Below are 19506 nucleotides of genomic sequence, written 5' to 3'. Positions count from 1 at the left end.
TTTGTAAGAGTATTTCTGACAGCATTCAGAACGGTTAGATTCCAATTCAGCATTCAAATGATTTCAGTTGATAATCAGCTTAACATATGGCAATTCATCTCCATAGACATAGGAAATCCTTGTAGAAAAGGGTACATATTAGAAAACACAGATAATTGTATTTGTTTTTCTTTCAAAAGTAGCCAGTGAAAATAATGCCACCCTGAATTTGAAATTCCATATGTATTTTTAGAACCCCAAAATTGCATTGGTCTCGTTTTGCCTACCATTACTATGTTTTGCCTGTCGAAATGCTTAGTGTGGTTACAGTAGATAAAATCTGCACAGAATGTATTTGATTAACTGTACCAAGGGTGAGCTCCTTTCAACTTAATATAAGAACAAAATAAATTATTGTTCTTCATTATTGAGTAATGTAAAAGATAAATTTGCTTATAATTCTCCAGACGTGTGTGCGCTTCTTTAATACCTGTGTATTGCTCTGTTTTATCAATCCTTTTTTTAAAAATCAGAAGAAAGCTCTTACAGTAATCTGAATATACATAGACTTCTAAAAGGAATTACATTAGAACAAAAACTGCTGTTTTCTTTTGCACAGTGTTCCACCATTTAGCATTCAGCCTTTCCCTTGTATTCTGGAAATGGTCTGTTCTTATAAATGCACTTGAATTGTTGGTACAGATCTGAATGTTTTTGCACACCATTCCAGTTTAAAAATGTGTTCCTTTTTCTTCAAGCTTCCCATTTTAACTTCACTTCTAGAGAAGTATAATTATTGGTCATTAAAAAAAAACTTAGGTGGGGTGGTGGTGTCATTCAGTGACATATTTGTCACGATGTTTAATTTGTCACAAACGCACATAAGTTAAGTTTGCTGGCTTTTCTCTGCAGTCCTTCTCAGTGCCCCAAAACCCAATAGAGCCTCATGTTGCTATTTTCATGCTGCTTTCCATAATTTGGGTCTCTCGCTGTCAGGGAACCAAAATACTATAGGGGCAAATAGAAATTGTGAACTAATAACAGAAGAACTCTAAAATACAATCACTTTTACTTCCATATATTGCCTGGTATATTCAATTTGGTTTGAACTTTTACGTGGAAAACAACCGCCCCTTAATTTTTTAGCCCCAAATTCAAAGCACAACAAGCAGGCTTTGGTTTGGTGGTGGATTGCATTTTTAGGATTCTAGAGCTAAACTGTGCATATTATGGATTGTATTGGTGAGAAATCCTTGTGTACTTTTGGAAGTTACTATGCTCATCTTTGTGATTGTAATTAATACTTTTAAGAACATTTTGTTAAATAAAAGTTTTCTTTACAAACACTAATCTTCTTAAGAGTACCACTTTTGAAATAAGCTTTTAAATTGACAGTGTTAAAGTTTGGAGATACATTGCTTGTAAACATACTGTAATTGAACTTACTTTACAATTGCCCTTTTTCATTTTCAGTATATTCACTTAATTTGTTGTGGGATTTTTTTTTTACTTTGTTTTAATCTGAACAGAAGAGAGTAAACTACAAAGAACCTCTGATTATTACTTTTCTTCCAAAGTTTGACAAAGTCCTGTAATGAAATATTAAGTTTTATTATTCTTCATAAATATATTGGGACAATCATAGTGCCATATCTGTTAGTTTAGATTTTGTTATTATTATTTATACAATATTGTTTACTTTGTGGAAGAAGAAAGCAGCTAAAAACATGCATTGCAATATAATTGCCCTTTTGATATTTATCTCTGGTTTATGTGATTTCCAACGGACCTTAAGTTGTTATTTGTTTAAATTAATAGTGGCTATCAGCAGGTTTTATAAAAACAGTATAGTAATTATGGCTCTCCTAAACCAGTGGTCCCCAACCTTTTTATCGCCGCGGACCAGTCAGCCTTTGATAATTTTATCGTGGCCCGCTGAGCGCGCGCAGGGGTGGGGGGGCATTGTTCGTGACCCTGCGCCCCTGCCTGCCCACCCCCTCCGCCCACAGGGCTCCCGCAAAGCGGTTCTGGGCACTAGCCCAGAGGGCGGTCATTGGTCGGCGTCCTTCAGAGGTGCGGGGAAAGGTGCATGAGCCTGTTCAGGGTGTCCAAGTTCCGGCACGCCGAGGCCAAAGTGGCCCGCAAGGAGGTGGGTGGGCGGGCGTGGTCGTCAGCCATGCTTACCTCCGGATCGTCTCCCCGGTGAACCGCCACCCCCACCTGCCGGGACGGGTGGCGGTTCCCTCCTCGCCCCCTCCCCACAGTGGGCTCCATGGGGAGGAAGGGAGCGGCTCTGCCCTCGGCCTCTCGGCGATCCCACTGAAGAGGAACGCCGGTGCTTCCGGAGGCCCACCCGGCTGCCGGCTGAGCCGTGCTTGCGTGGGCGCCTCCCGAGACACGGTCAGGCCTCGCCCAGGGGAGCCGCGGCCGCCCTCCTGGCTACTTCTTGGCCGCGGGGCAGCTCCGACGAGCCGAAGGGAAGTCGCCGGGACTGCATCCGGGGAAGCCTCGCCCTGCAAATTAGCCGGTCGGGGGGCGAGCAAGGCGGCTTCCCCAAGAGCCCCTCGCTGCGATGAGGCTGGCTGGGCTGGGACCGTATGCCCGCTGCCAACTGGGCTGGGGCCGCTCGGCAGGTGCCTTGTCGCTTTCGCTGCGAAAGCGGAGCTGCCGGGGTTCGCAGGCCATGCAGCAGCGGGGGATGCGCCGAGCATCGCATGTGGCGAAGCCGGAGCCCTGGCTAGGGAGGGCGGGTTAGCCCTCCTCTCAGCGCCGGAAAAAGCTTCGAAGAGCCTCTTCAAGCGGAGCCGCCTTGGCCGCTGAAGCTTCCGACTGCAGAGGAAGCGCCCGAAGGGCTGTTTCTGCGAGGCTCCCGTTCTCTGCGTTGACACCTGTTTTGTTCTCGGGGCTTCCGTTTCCCCGCAGCGGGGCCGCCTGGGACAGCGAACACCTGGCTTCCGCGGCCCGGTGCCAGGTACTCCACAGCCCGGCACCGGTCCGCGGACCGGGGGTTGGGGACCACTGTCCTAAACTCATAGAACATTAAATATGTCCCCTGCTGGTTCCTTTATGTTTCTTTCATAGTATATTTCTTTTACTATCTGACAATGGAATACTCAAAAGTTACCTTACCCAGTGTTTATATATATATATATACACACACATACATACATACATATACATATACATATACATGCATGCATACATACATACATACATATATATATATATGTATATCACAATCAGTTACATCTTTACTGTTCTTCATGCTAGAATAATTGCTTAAATATATATATTTAAAGTCACAACCCTTGGTATGCCCAAATATGGGAGGAAGTTCACTGCTTCCATTCTCTGTCCATCGCCTCGTCATAAGAGACCATCCAGACAGAAACATACACACATACATCACATACACACACACACACACACACACACACACACACACACACTGGTTTTGTTGTATTCGGGTCTTTTCCCATGTAAAATTGAGATTGTCTTGGCAATGTTTTGGCGAGGTCCCACTCGCCATCTTCAAGCTAGTGTTTTTGGCTTCGTGCTTTTGCGAGTAAGGTGTGGTCAGAGCTGTCGTCTTTCTATAAATCTTGGTGTGTGTGTGGAGTGCTGGCTTTGTTGCTGTAAGTAGGTTGATTGGCTGTGTAGTTGCATCCTGATTGGTAGATGAAGTTGATGTTTGTAGATTGTTCGGCCGACAGCTCCGACCACGCTTACTCGCACAAGCACGAAGCCAAAAACACCAGCCTGAAGATGGTGAGTGGGATCTTGTCGAAACATTGCCAAGGCAATCTCAATCTTACACGGGAAAAGACCCGAATACAACAAGACCAGCATACACACACACACACACACACACACACACACACATATAATTTAGTTCTATGCTGCAGAGTTTCTAAACTTGACACATAGTCTAATGAATTGAATTGTTCATTTTAATAAAAGTGGCACATTAAAGCACTTTGTGCTTGAATAGTTAATCTTGTCCTATATGTAGAATTTATGTATACAGCTTTACAATGTCCACCTGAGTGCCTCAAAATACAATTCCTTTTTAATTAGAAAATTAGCTTGCAATTGTAGATGCACAATTGACATATTCCAAGTATTTATCATAAAATAAGAATGCAGGAAATACTTCAAGTATCTCTCTGTAATGAAACCTTCGATCCAGCAGTTCCTCATCCACTTTTGGTGAAAACAGTTGCAGCGACTGAACTGTTGCCTGAGATATTTTAAGTGGTGAAACTTCTACATGACTAGATGGTGGGAATTGAAGTAGATTCACTAAAATGTCTGTTGATAAGTACAACACATGAAAATACATGAACATGAAATAAATAATTGTTTTTCTTCTGACTCATCACGGCCTGAAGCTTTACTTTGTATAATATGATCCAGCCATAGTTTGGCTAAGTGCTCAGGTATCAAAGATAACATCAAGAGTAACTGATCGGCTTCCTGTGGCAGGTTGTCTGTGCTAAAAGGGAAATAGCTGATGAGGAAGGTGACTAGGACAGCAACTGCATTAAAACATCAATATTTTCTTTTACTTTTTACAGTTTATCCTGTAAAATTACCATCTTGTACGTAACTGCTTGTTACATTTGAGTAAAATAACAACTTTTGAAAGAGAGAACAATTCTATTGGATAAAAGCCTGCAAGAAAGCTATAAATGTTCATCTCCTAGGGTTCTGCTATTTATTTCAGGGGTCTCCAAACTTAATTTTATCCAAAAGGTGCTTTTTTAGGAGGCAACTGGACTTTCTGGTTTTTTCTGATGACGTTTTGCTTCTCATCCAAGAAGCTCCTTCAGTTCTGATTGGATTTCCATTCTTCCTTCCATTCCCCACCATCCAGTCAAAGTTGAAGAAGTTTCTTAGATGAGAAGCGAAACATCCTCAAAGAAAAAACAGAAAATCCAATTGCCACTTGAAAAAAGCACCTTTGGGACAACCAGGACTTGGATGACTGAGAATCTCTATAGACACTTGGCAACTTTATTATTTGTGGACTTCCAACTTCCAGAATTCCTCAGCCAGCATATAAGGTTTATATGATTTTTAGTAATATGAGTAGTGCCTGCTGCAGGTAGTCCCTAACATATGACCACAATTGAACCCCAAATTTCTGTTGCTAAGCTAAGTTTTAAGTGAGCTTGATGCCATTTTGCAGCCTTTCTTGCCACAGTTGCTAAGTAAGTCACAGCAGTTGTTAAGTTAGGAACACAATTGGGAAATGAATCTGGCTTCCCCATGTACCTTGCTTATCAAAAGGTTGCAAAAGGGGGGGGGGAATCCCATAACTCCAGGATGCTACAACCGTCATAAATAGAAGTCAGTTGCCAAGCATCTGAATTTTGATCACATGACCATGGGGATGCTGCAGTGGTTGTAAGTGTGAAAAATGTTCATAAGTCCCTTTTTCAGTGTCATTGTAACGAATGGGTGTAAGTCAAGAACTACCTGTATTCAGAAAGCAGGAGTTACTCTAAGCTGTGATCAACCTCTCTGGAAAGTAGAGATTATTTGTATGGCATAAGGCTTCTTTGGCTCACTCATGTGACCAATTCATGGGACCAAACTAGCACCCTTGAAGTATCGGCAAAGGACATTAGATCACTTCTGTTTTTGGAAAATGTGGAGACTCTAGAAAAAGTGCAGAGAAGCGCAACAAAGATGATTAGGGGACTGGAGGCTAAAACATGAAGAACGGCTGCAGGATGTCTAGTTTAATGGGTATGTCTAGTTTAATGAAAAGAAGGATTAGGGGAGACACGATAGCAGTGTTCCAATATCTCAGAGGCTGCCACAAAGAAGAGGGAGTCAAACTATTCTCCAAGGCACTTGAGGGCAGAACAAGAAGCAATGGGTGGAAACTAATCAAGGAGAGAAGCAGCTTAGAACTGAGGAGAAATTTCCCGACAGCTAGAACAATTAATCAGTGGAACAACTTGCCTCCAGAAGTTGTGAATGCCCCAACACTGGAAGTCTTTAAGAAGATGTTGGATAGCCATTTGTCTGAAATGGTATAGGGGGTTGGACTAGAAGACCTCCAAGGTCCCTTCCAACTCTGCTATTGTATTGTATTAAAATGGAGAGTGGGTGCACAGTTAGACTGGGCAGCGGGTCAAATTCTGGGACGAGTCCTACAACTGCAATAGGATCAGTCCCGATTCTCCTTAATAGCTCAGCAACTTTTCACTACTGGTGATCATGAGATTCAGGACTATTTCTAAGAGTTGGGACTTTAGGCACTGTGCCAAGTTTTCCCTTTCAGGATTGAGGTGTGGAGAGAGTGAGCCGAAACTCCTGTTTTGCAGGGTTCTTCTGGGCTTGATGTTCTTCCCAAAGAATGGTCAGTGGTGGGTTTCACATTTTGTTCCCACTGGTTCGCTGCCTGCCCACTCACTTTGCCCCTTCCACGCATGCACCCAGCCTTCTGTGCATGTGCTTTGCTCGCACATGAGCCTTCCGTGCATGTGCCCATTCTCAAAAACATACCTAAATAGGATGGCATGGGGGGAGCAGGCCCACCCATGATTTCCACTACCAGTTTGGGTGAACCAGACCGAACCAGCCGAATCCCACCTCTGATCATCCTCTAAAACTCTTCCAGTGTTTTAGAAGGTTTGAGTTTTATCTAGCTTCTGTTCTGTTCAGTCCATATGGGGTCTGGGAAAGCTAGATAAATAAACAGAGTTTAGCAAGTTTACATCTACATATGTTTGCATCCAAACTCCGTGATGAGCGATTTTGTGATTAGGCTTCCGTATGCTTTGGATCGGAATACGTGCTTCAGACTGTAGGAGCACAGATGTAGCATCTATATATGTGACTCATTAAAGCAGCTGCACCGTTTCCATGAGGGGGTGGCTACTGCGGGAAAACCTCCTAGCAGCAACTGCACAAACCTGGAAACAGATGTGGCTGCTGCAATGAATCAGAGACAGGTGCTGCTTTTATTCTCGACACATTCTGAAGCACTTTCCCCCCCATTGAACTGGGTTATTGCACAGCTCTGTTGAGATTTAATACTATTGTTGGAAGCCTCTTGTGCGCTTAGAGGGAAATTGAGTAACATAATCCAAAATGACTAGGCAATTGTAGTCTAATAGCTGTACTTGGTCTTTCCTAATTTCATCCCAGCGGGAAGAGGTATTAATTCAGCAAGAGCAGTCTGTTTCTTCTGTTTGGAATGCCGAAAGAAAAAGAGAGGTGAGGAAAATGTCAGTGGCTTCATCACCTGTTGCCATTCCCGGTCCCCCATTCCTCTAGCTAGGAAAACGGTCTTCGAGCTCACATTGCAATAACTTCATCTTAATTGTTTTTTAAGCCTTGCTGACTTCGTAAACAATCCTCCTCCAAATGACAAGACAGGATCCCATCTGCTGCCTCTTCAGACCATAGAATAAAAGTTAGTCTTTTGCTTCTTGTAAATTGCTGTCACTTGAGTGACATTGTTCCAAAGCTGAGCAGTATATTGGTTATTCCTGTGAGGTTTGTTGTCCAGATGTATGGCAGAATGCCAGCTGGCAATCACGGTGGTCTTACCATGAATAAGTGCTTAAGGGAAAACGCTGCAATTCATTTGTAGACTTTTATTCATTCATTTCCACCACCACCATCCTCCTCATCTCATTGGGTTATAGAGTCCCATTAATTTACAGATAAAGGAAGTAATTTTAATAGGGTTTAATTATATTTCTGTGTTAAACCATTCATAGAAACTGATGTTTCTTTGCTGATTTCCATATTGTAATAATTTGCTGTGAAGATTAGCATAATGCTACACCCTCAATTTTCAGCCTCCTTCCATCAGTTTTACACACACATTTTAAAAAGTACAATATTTGGGAGAATACTTTGCAGAGAAACAAGAGTCACAACTTTCCTTGTGTTCATTTAGTGACCGTTCATAGTTACAGTGGCACTGAATAAAGTGACATGACCATTTTTCACAGTTCGATCTTTGCAGCATCCCCGTGGCCATGTGATCACAATTCAGATGTTTGGCAACTGGTTCCTATTGATGATGGTTGCAATATCCCAGGGTCACTTTTGCCACCTTCTGATGAGCAAAGGCAGATTCACTTAGCAACTATGTTACTTACTTAACAACTGCAGTGATTCACTTAACCACCGTGGCAAGAAATGTAAAATGGGCCAAACATCTTACTTAACAACAGAAATTTTGGGCTGAATTGTGGTTGTAAGTCGAGGTCTACCTGTATTACCAACTGGGATATAAGAGACTTGAATTCGTGCAGTTTGTTGAGCAGTTCCCTTTCCTCTTTACACAGCTTATGCCAGGGACCTTAAAAAGCACTTAGCTAGATTCATGGAGAAAGACACTAGTAGGTGCTGCAAATTATTGTGGTTCACATGGTGAGAAACATTCCTCTGAAAGCCAAGTATTATGGAAAATATTAGGCGTAAATTGTACCTAATTTATTGTTCTGGGTTTCCACCTTGCAAGCAACCAGGTTATGGACAAGGTAGGTATTACTCAACTAGCAATATAATACAATACAATAGCAGAGTTGGAAGGGACCTTGGAGGTCTTCTAGTCCAATCCCCTTCCTAGGCAGGAAACCCTATACCATTTCAGACAAATGGCTATCCAACATCTTCTTAAAGCCTTCCAGTGTTGGGGCTTTCACAACTTCTGGAGGCAAGTGGTTCCACTGGTTAATTGTTCTAACTATCAGGAAATTTCTCCTTAGTTCTAAGTTGCTTCTCTCCTTGATTAGTTTCCACCTATTGCTTCTTGTTCCACCCTCAGGTGCCTTGGAGAATAGTTTGACTCCCTCTTCTTTGTGGCAACCCCTGAGATATTGAAACACTGCTATCATGTCTTCCCTAGTCCTTCTTTTCATTAAACTAGACATACCCAGTTCCTGCAACTATTCTTCATATGTTTTAGCCTCCACTCCCCTAATCATCTTTGTTGCTCTTCTCTGCACTCTTTCTAGAGTCTCCACATCTTTTCTACATCATGGTGACCAAAACTGAATGCAGTAGTCCAAGTGTGGTCTTACCAAGGCATATAGTTCTTATGTTTTCATGCTGAGTTAAGAGACAAGAGTAGTGTAGTAGTAGTGTAGCCTTTATTGTCATTGTACATCATGTATACAACGAAATTGGTTTTAGCCTCACTGGTGCAATCCATGACAAAAAATACAAACAACATAAATAGTATAAAGAATAATCCATATGCAAGTAATTGGGGTGGGGGGAGAAAAAGAGCATAATGAAAGCTCCATGTCCTTCATGGTTTCTTGGATGGAAACTGGAGTGCCAGTCCTACTGTATTGGACTGGTCAGGCAGTCGCCATGGGAGACAGGAAGTCAAGTTAGACAATTTTGTTTCCTATGATGGATATATTCACACACTCTAATTTTTTGTACATTTGGCTCCTTTTAATTTGGATAGTTCTTGACTTGAGACCACAAGTGACCCCAGAATGTATGTTGCTAGGTAAGAAATGTATTAAGTGAGTGAGTTTTGTCCCATTTTACGATGCTCCTTGCCACATTTGTTTATGTGAATCATTGCAGTTGTTCAATCAGTAACATGATTAGTAATTGAATCTGATTTTGCTTGTCAGAAGGTTGCGAAAGATGATCATAGGACACTGCGACCATCATAAATATGAACCAGTAGTCAAGCACTGAATGTAAATCTTGTGACCATGGGGATGCTGCAAAAGTTGTAAGTGTGAAAAACGGTCATGTCACTTTTTTCAGTGCCATTCTAACTTCGAATGGTCACTAAATGAACCGTTGTAAGTCAGGGACTATTTGTATGTTCAACTGCTTGAAATCTTCTAAAAAGTGCATTTCAGAGCTACTTTTTACTGCTTGTAGGTCAACGAACAGGACCACAGTCATTAGCACCCTATTCTTTTAGGTATTTTATCATCTCAATTGCAGCCTTTATATTTTAAAATCTAGACAGCTTTAGAAAGGAGTACTTGTAATTAGAGACCTGGGAAGGGTTTAGAAGGTTGTCTCTCTCCGTTTTAAAACAGTGGTGGCAAGTTGCCCTTGTGAATAATTGATGTGGAGTTTTGCTTGGAATGTTTGTGATGTAAATAGTAGAGAACACTGCTTGGCCTGTCACAAATCAAAGTGATCCAATGTGCTCTTGCTTGGCCAAGATTTCAGGGTGTGACTTTTAGGTAGACTTCGAATATATTATCATTAACACTGCTGCTGCTGCTGTAATTATAATGATGAGCATTATTTAGTTTTCCTAATGTTGCTCTTTGTTATCACAAAGAGTGCTTGTCAGCGCTTTGAAAGATTTCTTCTAAGTCTGTTTGTCAGACTGCAGCAAAGTTTTCAGCAAAGCTGATAAAAACAAGCCATTCTTTGTTGCCGATGCAACACTATTTTGCTCTATGAATGGTGCTGAGTAAAACTACAACATTTAGAATGCCATTTCATTTGTCTAGTTAGTAAGATGATTCAGAGTCAGTTGAGTTCAACCTTCAGGGTTCATTGCCATAGCTAATAAGCAGACAGGCTGTTAACTGTGTTCTGTGAATAAGACAAGTTGTATATGATGATATTTGAGCAGTGACTCACCTGAGTGTATTTTGTGAGAATGTATGTTAGTCCTAGTTGCTCGGAATATGACTGAAAACGAATTCCAGTGCAGGGGTTAGTTCTTACTGTTTTACAGTTTCCATGGGGTGACACTGACTATGCTGACTCACTAACTGACGGCTGGTGATTGGTGAATTACATGCATTCAGTTGTGTTAGAAATGATTCAGTTGGTTTTTTAGAAAGAAGAAGAAGAAGAAAAGATTTTTGACAACTTTAGAATATAAATATATACACTCCCAATTGGCTTTCTATAGAAGCTTACATTATTAATAGTTGCTTAGTAATACTGGGCCAAGTACTAAATTGGATATCAGAATGTAAATGTTCTTTTCATGTACATTTGTGTGTGAACATCATAACATAAAATGCAGTTGATAGAGTGTCACGGGAATTGAGAATCCATTGGTGGTGGGCAGCTCAAAGAGAGACAGATGAAGTCTGAAAAACATTGGGATGCTCTTGAGACACTAAAATATGCTTCACCATAAATTAGGAGTATCAATAAAGATATATTTCACATTCTCGGATTTTGTTAAAATCACTGTTGGAGTTAAAGCTTCTGAAATTCATAATGTTTTCATAAATAGCAATAGCAATAGCAGTTAGACTTATATACCACTTCATAGGGCTTTCAGCCCTCTCTAAGCGGTTTACAGAGTCAGCATATTGCCCCCAACAACAATTCGGGTCCTCATTTTACCCACCTCAGAAGGATGGAAGGCTGAGTCAACCCTGAGCCGGTGAGATTAAATGTATAAGCTTCTAACCATCACTATCAACTGCTTACTATCAGGTATTGAGTAACAATGTTTTTTTCAAGATGCCTTGGTAAGGCCATGCTTGGAATACTGCATCCAGTTTTGGTTGCCACGATATAAAAAAGATGTGGAGACTCTAGAAAGAGTGCAGAGAAGAGCAACAAATATGATTAGGGGACTGGAGACTAAAACATATGAAGAACAGTTGCAGGAACTGGGTATGTCTAGTTTAATGAAAAGAAGGACTAGGGGAGACATGATAGCAGTGTTCCAATATATCAGGGATTGCCACAAAGAAGAAGAAAAGAAGAGGGAGTCAAGCTATTCTCTAAAGCACCTGAGGGCAGGACAAGAAGCAATGGATGGAAACTAATCAAGGAGAGAAGGAACCTAGAACTGAGGAGAAATTTCCTGACAGAACAATTAATCAGTGGAACAGCTTGTCTCCAGAAGTTGTGAATACCCCAACACTGGAAGTCTTTAAGAAGATGTTGGATAGCCATTTGGTTTCCTGCCTAGGCAGGGGGTTGGACTAGAAGACCTCCAAGGTCCCTTCTAACTCTGCTATTGTATTGTATTGTATGCTTTTGTAAAGAGTCCCATTTCTATACCACTGAATAGTTGCCTATATTAGTCTTGTATGTCTAAAATGAGAGTCTGTACTATTATATGTACGTTTGCATTCATGGTGGAAAACAAATTGATAAGGTTTTTTTTAATGTCATCTCAAAGCTAAAATAGCTTGCTCTCTTAACAATTTGAATACTAGAAAATGATCAGCTATTGCATATTTGAATGCCAGGCTCATTCTAGCTCCCTATTACCTGGGAAGAAAAACAGAGAAGATTCTGCAAGCCCTTGTCTCAGATTTCTATCCCAGCTCTTCAGTTTGCATGCATTTGTTATTCTAAAGATTCATAGAGTTAACCTAAAGTAAGGCAAGTGGCACCTTCCTTGTAAATCTTGAGTAAAAGTGCAACAGTAGTCTGCAGCCTAAAATTGAATTTCAGATTTTATGTACGTATTAAGCTCATTTTAAGCAGTTTCTTGTTTGAAGTTTCTTTGTATTTTACTAGAAAAATGTCGTGGCACGACAAAACCGCGCTACGCAAAATAGCAGAGATTAAATCGCGTCACTAAAGTCGCGACGTCATCACTGCGCGTCATCACTGCGGGGACAACAGCGCGGTGACAGAAGAGCGTTCTACATGCTTCGTTCTTTGCCTCCAAAGGTAGCCCTCCTCTTCCAGTTGACAGCGGCGGCAGCAGCCTGCAGGAAGGGTCCAGCACAGCCACGGGGGACAGCAGGAAGCCCGCGGGGGGCTCGAGCAGGGCCGCTGTCAGCTGGAGGAGGAGGGCTGCCTTTGGAGGCAAAGAACAAAGCATGTAGAACGCCCTTCTGTCACCGCGCTGTTGTCGCGGCGGTAGGGTCGTTTTTTTCTTAGCACTTCGGACCCCGCGGATTTGCCTCCGCACTTATGTCGTCGCGGATAAGGGCATCGCGGTTTTGTGGTGGAACCGAAAAATGTATCCTTTTAAAAAATGTGTATAATAAGTATTGCTTTCAAAACATACAACTTGAAATATAAACATTATTTCTGTATACAGGGTAGAGTTAATAGTGTCCCCAAGATTAATTTTCATGAGATAACACTCCGGCTGCTACTTTACTTTGTTGTAAAATAGCAGGCATTGTTTATATATAGCCTTAATCAGAGTTCTTCAGAATTCTGAGCTATCAGACATGAGCAATTTGTCCTTGGAAATCCTTCCAACTGATGTAGGTTTGTTTAGTATCTCCTCCACTAGGATCTCAGGATTCAAGCAATGCAGGAGAGAAGAAAACAAATGTCGTTATTTGGGCGTAATGTAGCAACTCTGTAAATAGAGGCATCTTACTTGTTTCATGGTGCCACTTGCAGGTGGCATGAGTGAAAAGCAGCAAGCAGCATGTTCCTTGATCAAGACTCCTAGCTAAAGTGTTCAAATCATTCAGAAGACTCTGGACTCCATTTAGGCAATTTTACTTGGTTACTAGTTTGTTTTGAAAGTCGGAACTTGACTGTCAAGAGGATGTGACAGCTATAAAACTCAAATAGAGCTAGAAATGAAGAGGAAACCAGTTTTATCTTTAAAAAGGAAATGTGGTCAAACGGCTTTAGCAATAGTAGCAGTTTCTTCCAAGCTGTAGACTTAGGCTTCTTTCTCTAACAGGGAGGAATATTCATTTAAAAAAATGTCAGAACATAAGAGCTTACAGGACTTGCCTGTACATTGGAAAATGTTTCAGTTGGAAGGGAATTTTTTTTAAAAATGACAAACTGCAAGATTCAGAGGCCCTATTCTAAAATAAATTTAAGATTACAGCAGGGAGGGAGCCAAATATCACCAGCATTATGGAACAGCTTCCATTTGGGTATTAAATATGCCCCTGCTGTGGTGGTTTCTGGAAAATGTCGGAAACGTAATTATCCTAGAGGCATTTAGGAGTTGAATATTGTCTGCTGTTGCTACCGTGTAAACTGAAAAGATGCAGGATGTAGTGTAACCGTCATCTGATTGTGTAATAGAGATTATTTGTATCTGATTATAGTAAGTGTTACTGTGCTTGTTACATTATTCTATAGGTGTTCTCTGATTTGTTGCTGATAGTTTGATTGTTTGAAGTTTTATATTTGTGTGGGATTGTTGTATTGTTTAGAGTGCTGCACATGCTGAAACATTGCTTTAACACTTCCTGAGCTCAGTGAAATTGGTGACATATGAATTTGGTAAATAAATAATGTACAATGCCCAACTGCTGGAGTACCAAGCATACTTGTGGGCCTTTTTTTAATTGTAATTCAGCTTGCCAGCATGGAATATATTGAAAAGTGAGAAACACTCATTTAATAGTTTAAATCCCACAAAATAGGTAAAAAGTACTACAGGTAATGGTTATTAGTACTGAGTGTCCTGGCTTATAGACATGGGTGGAATGTCCATGAAATAGGGGAAAAGTCATTTGTTTTGAGCAAAAGCAACTTCAGGTAAGTCTTTTGCAGCATTGGTTTTCATCATGCAATCACAAAAGTTGTGTGGAAGTACAATGAGGTAAGCCCTCATTTTAATCATGAACAAAATTGAGCCAAGAATTGCAGTCACTAAAGCAGCTCACCATGTGGCCTGACAACATAATAACCATTTTTTACAATAGTCATAAAGTGATTACTGGAGTTGTTAACTGGAACATGTGGATTGTTAAGCAAATCCATTCTCCCAAATGGGAAACTTTTTTGCCAGAAACCAGCAAAAAGTGCCGGAAACTGGGCAAAACCTTTGCAAGTTCCAGTCACAAGATGGCAGGACCCTGCAATCCAACATAAGTACAAGCCACTTGCCAAGCAGCAGAAATGCGATCATATGACTGCAAGGGGGTAGAATAATTGTAACTTTCAATGTAGTCAAAAGTGACCTTTTTTGGGGGGGGTGTTTGTTGGAACTTCCAGTGATCATTAAGCAACCTGTTTTTAAGCGAGAACCATCTGTAAATGTACATCTCCAAAATTAGAAAAAAATTAGCAAGATAAATACTTTTAAAAGTGCTACAGCAGAAGAGTCAAGCAATAATAAAGTGATAAAATGAGGTAATTACAGCTTTATTGTACAAATGTCCATTGAACTGAGTATGGGGTGGTGGGGGTATGGGGAATGTGACAGATTCATTTTAAGACAACCTACAAAAACATAATGGCAGAAATAGACTTCTCTGGTAGTGTGTGTATGAAATAGGAAAGAAATGTTTGAGCTTAGAGCAGCCCTTTTAACAGATCCAATGTTTTGCTCCAGTGTCGAAGCAGAACACTCAAAATACAAGTGAGGGTGGCAGTATATTTGTTTGAATCAAAATTGCTTGCTAGTGGTTTTTTTTTTTTCTGTCACCAGAACACTCAGAACAAAACTGCTTGAATCGACCAAGTTCTGGGGCTGGAGCAGAATGATCAACACACTCATTTCTCACAGGTTTTGCACACTCCTGTTTTCCCCATATTCTTTCTTTCTAAATGGACATTGTGATTGCACAATTTACATTTGGCAGTCTTCACTTTAAAAAAAACAACCTACCAATTCATGAGGCATCACTGCACTGCTTACTCACGAATAACTTTCCTATCATAAACAATTTACCGTAAACCAGCAGGATAAATTTACCTGTCAAATTACCAATGGTTTTTCTCTCCCCACCTCCCCCACAGTCTCAAATGGCCTCTTAAAACTTTTAACGGATTCTCCTTCACCTCCAATTCTCATCAAAGAGTTTCTGACAAGAAGAAGTGGATGAAAGCTGTATCTGGTGCTTTATAGGCTAATGCACTCTTAAGATTTTTCATCTTGAAAGATTTTGAAAGGAAAAGCAAAAAGCGAATGCCTCATTTTATTCCCTAGCGAGGACAAAACTCCAGAGCTCCAAGTGTTTTGTTCTCAGCTCAGGACACTCAAAACAGTCATTTCAGAGTCAAAACATTGATGATTTTGACACTCCTGCTTTAAAAAGACCCTGTTGTCTTGGAAGCATTATCATCTTGTTGCTCATTTTTTCCCTTTCTCCACCCCATCCCCTTAAAAAAAGTCTTACTGATATTGAGCGTAAAAGTAGTTCTTATAGCATCATCTTCAATTTTCTTTAATAACCTCTGTCTGGAGAGAGGCATTTTTGGAAAACTGTGCATGTAGTCCTAGACCAGGTTGTGTCAAACTTGGTTTCATTGTGGGCTGCTTCAGGGTTGTGTTTGATCTGGGGGGGGGGGAGGTTCGTGGCCAGTTCACTGTCAGTCATCGATCCGTTTTCTGCAGCAACGGCCTTCTGCAGCCCTCTGCCAGGAAAAACGGAGCTCGGGGAAGCCACATGTGGCCCATTCAGGCTCCATTTTCGCTGGCAGAGGCACTACGGCCCAGTTCTTTGCTGTTTCCAGGGTGGGCCTGCAGGCCAGATCTAAGCACTTCACAGGCCAAATCTGGCCCATGGGCCTTGAGTTTAACACCCCTGTCCTAGACTTACAACAGTTGAAAAAAGTGACTTATGACTTCTTTTTTTCACACAACCATTGTAGCATCCCTATGGTCACATGATCAAAATTTGGACACTTGGCAGCTGACTCATATTTATGACTGTTGCAGTGTCCTGGAGTCTTTTGCAACCTACTGACAAGCGAAATCAATGGAGAAGCCAGATTCATTTAACAACCATGTTACTAATTTAAAAGCTGCAGCGATTCACTTAACAACTGTGGCAAAAAAGGTCGTAAAATGGGGAAAACTTCACTTAACAAGTGTTTCGCTTAGCAACATAAATTTTGGGTTCAGTTGTGGTTGTAAGTTGAGGACTCTCCACTGAAATCTTATCATTGAAGACAGAAGCTCCTACTAGTAGATTCAGCTTGAAAGGGGAAAAACCAAGTATAGCTCCTTCTGCAAACTGTTGTTCACAACTGTTGGGAAACAATTTAATAGGAAACAGGGATTTTATTTCCACCCACAATAAATAAGCTGTAATCAATGCAATACCCTACCGCTCTCATTTCCAACTGGTGCAATAATTCTTGCGCTGTTTCAAAGTCATTAATGGGTTAAAGGAGGATTTCAGAAACAAGCTATACTTAGCTCTGTGGATGTCACGTCATAACCTGATTTTGATGTGTGCCTTTGATAAAGCACCAGAGTTTCGAGGCTTGCATCCTGGTGTCTTAAGATAACCTGTTTGCAACCTCCAGATTTTCATCATGCTTTTCCGTGATAAAATTCTAGTTATCGGAAGTAACCTTGCTATCACAAGGATGGATCTGATGTGACACACTTAGGCTCTAGACAAGATACTCTTGAATTTATTTTATTTTATTTTTTTGCTGTGGGTGGTCTAAAAAAATTCTGAAGGAAGGGAAGGAAGAAGGAAGGGAATGAGAAAGAAAGAAAAAAGAGGAGGGAGGGAGGTGCAGAAAGAAAAAAAAGAAAGAAGAAGGAAGGAAAGAAGAAATGTGAGCCACCTAGACTGGTTTTGCAAAAAAAAAAGTGTTTTATTTGGGGTTATGTAAAATTGAACAGATGTCTAGATTCCATAGCTCTTTGCTCTGCTTCTCCCTAAATGCTGGCAAACCCCCCCCCCCATGGGAGTGAAAGAGAGATAATACTGGTTATTTTCATTTTTGGATCAGCCAAATGAAATACAACTTGTAGAAAGGAATCTTGCATCTCTAAGTCCTGAGGACGTGTGTCTACATCCAATGAAGTAGATTTTAGATTTTAATGAGCATTTATATGCCGCCCTTTTCCCTGAGGGGACTCAGGGCGGCTTACAACAATAGGGGAAGGGAGTGCAAGACAAGACTTAAAAGGAAAAAAAAATGTGAATAAAGAATAAAGTATAAAAAAGAATGCTCTTTTAAAATTCCCTAAACTGAAGACCAGAAAATCTTTCATGATTCTGATAGATTTTACCAGCAACCTTGCTTGGTAAATAGGACCAGAATTTATGCCTCTAAGCCCGTGATGGCGAACCTATTGCACATGTGCCACAGGTGGCATGCAGAGCACTCTCTGCAGGCACGCGAGCTGTCGCCCCAGCTCAGCTCCACCACGCATGCGTGCGCACCTCCAGCTGGCCAGCTGATTTTGACGTCACTATCTCACGTGGGGGAAAAGGCGCATGCAGGAGATGTGCACATATGGCCAAGTGTGGAGCGGTCATGCGTGCATGCGCAAAGGGTCCATTTTTGCTCCCAAGAGGCTGCAGGGAGGCCTACTAGGCCCAAAACAGGGGGACGGGGTAGCGCAGAGGGGTCACGCGCATGCACAGGGGCAAGGGGCGGGTCACACACATTGCTTTGTGGATGCAGGTGTGTTATCTCTTTCTCGCGCACACACACACAATTTTGCCATGTGATAAGAAAACGGTTTGTCATTATTGCTCTAAGCAATAGGATTTTATAGTGCAACATGAAATGACCATATTTCTTAGTGACAGCAGTTCTAGGAATCCCCAATTACTGTCTTTAAGCAAGGAGCTCACATGATTGTGATTTCCTGCTGGCTTCCCCATTGACTTTGCTTGTGGGAAGCTGGCAAGAATCATCACAAATCACATGACTGTAGACCCAGGGACAGCCAGAACTTTGAGGGCCAGTTGTAACTTCCAGCCATACAGCATGATTGAAGTGGTTGGTGATCATTAAACAAGTACCGCCTGTATTCAGTGACTCAGAATTTTCTTCTCAAAGGAAACCTGGAATAACTTAATTCATTTCCAGCATGATCTCCCTCCTCTAGTTGCTGAAGAGCTCTAACACATTTTTACAAAGATGTTTCCAGGAACAATGTTTCTTGTGCCAGCACTTTTTAAAGGATACATTTTTTCAATACATTTGTTATAATCTAAACACTTTGTAACAACTTAGAGTAAAAGCTGTTATAAACTCTGATCAGTCCATGCTTATTTAATGGTTTTTGTTTTGGGACAAAAGAAAAATACAGATCACAAAAGGAAATTCTCTTTGTATTTGAATATCTGGGGTTTTTTTTCCTGTTACCATATTGTAGATATTTGAAAGTAAACTTGTACTGGTAGCTTGAAACTTTATTTTAAAAGTTGGTTGGTTGGGGTGGTTTTTTGTTTTTTTGTTTTTGTCTGTGTCCTGCTATTATCCTAATTAATATAGTAGTTGAAGTTTTGTTTTGTTATCAGTCTGATTGCTGTGGTGGTCTACACAAAATGAGAGGCAGCTCAAAACAGTTCAAAAACTTCATTGTTCCGACTTTAAAACAAAACTCAGAATACTGGTGATTTGTTTCTTCTTGTCTGGAGGTAATTCCCAATGATCTGAGAATTTAGAAAAATACTGCCTTCATGTCGGGACTGTGCTTTTTTCTAAAAATCACACTGCTTTGCACATCCTTAATTTCTTATATGGTGTGTGATGCTAGCCTCACCTTTGTGGATTGTAGGATTCTCCAAATTTGGCCACTTGAAGACCAATTCCCAATATTCCCAGCATGGTTGGCTGAGGAAGTCTGAGAATTGAAATCCACAGGTCTTAAAATTGTCAAGACTGAGACCCCCCCAATGTAGGAAAAGCGTCTGTGTGCACTTGGGTTTATATTATATTTTG

At 41.1% G+C, this 19506-nt stretch overlaps 1 protein-coding gene across 4 annotated transcripts in view; it reads left to right on the top strand.

Annotated features, from left to right (window-relative positions):
- CBFB (core-binding factor subunit beta) overlaps positions 1–19506 on the top strand; it is a 41421-nt gene that overhangs the window by 9908 nt on the left and 12007 nt on the right. The gene's annotated exons all lie outside the window — the stretch shown is intronic.

This window comes from Thamnophis sirtalis, unplaced genomic scaffold (genome assembly GCF_051295495.1).
Source record: "Thamnophis sirtalis isolate CommonGarterSnake01/CBP01778 unplaced genomic scaffold, rThaSir2_p1.2 scaffold_14, whole genome shotgun sequence".
Lineage (NCBI taxonomy): Eukaryota > Metazoa > Chordata > Lepidosauria > Squamata > Natricidae > Thamnophis > Thamnophis sirtalis.
The sequence above is the reverse complement of the archived record's forward strand: the minus strand, read 5'-3'. Positions and strand labels throughout refer to the sequence as shown.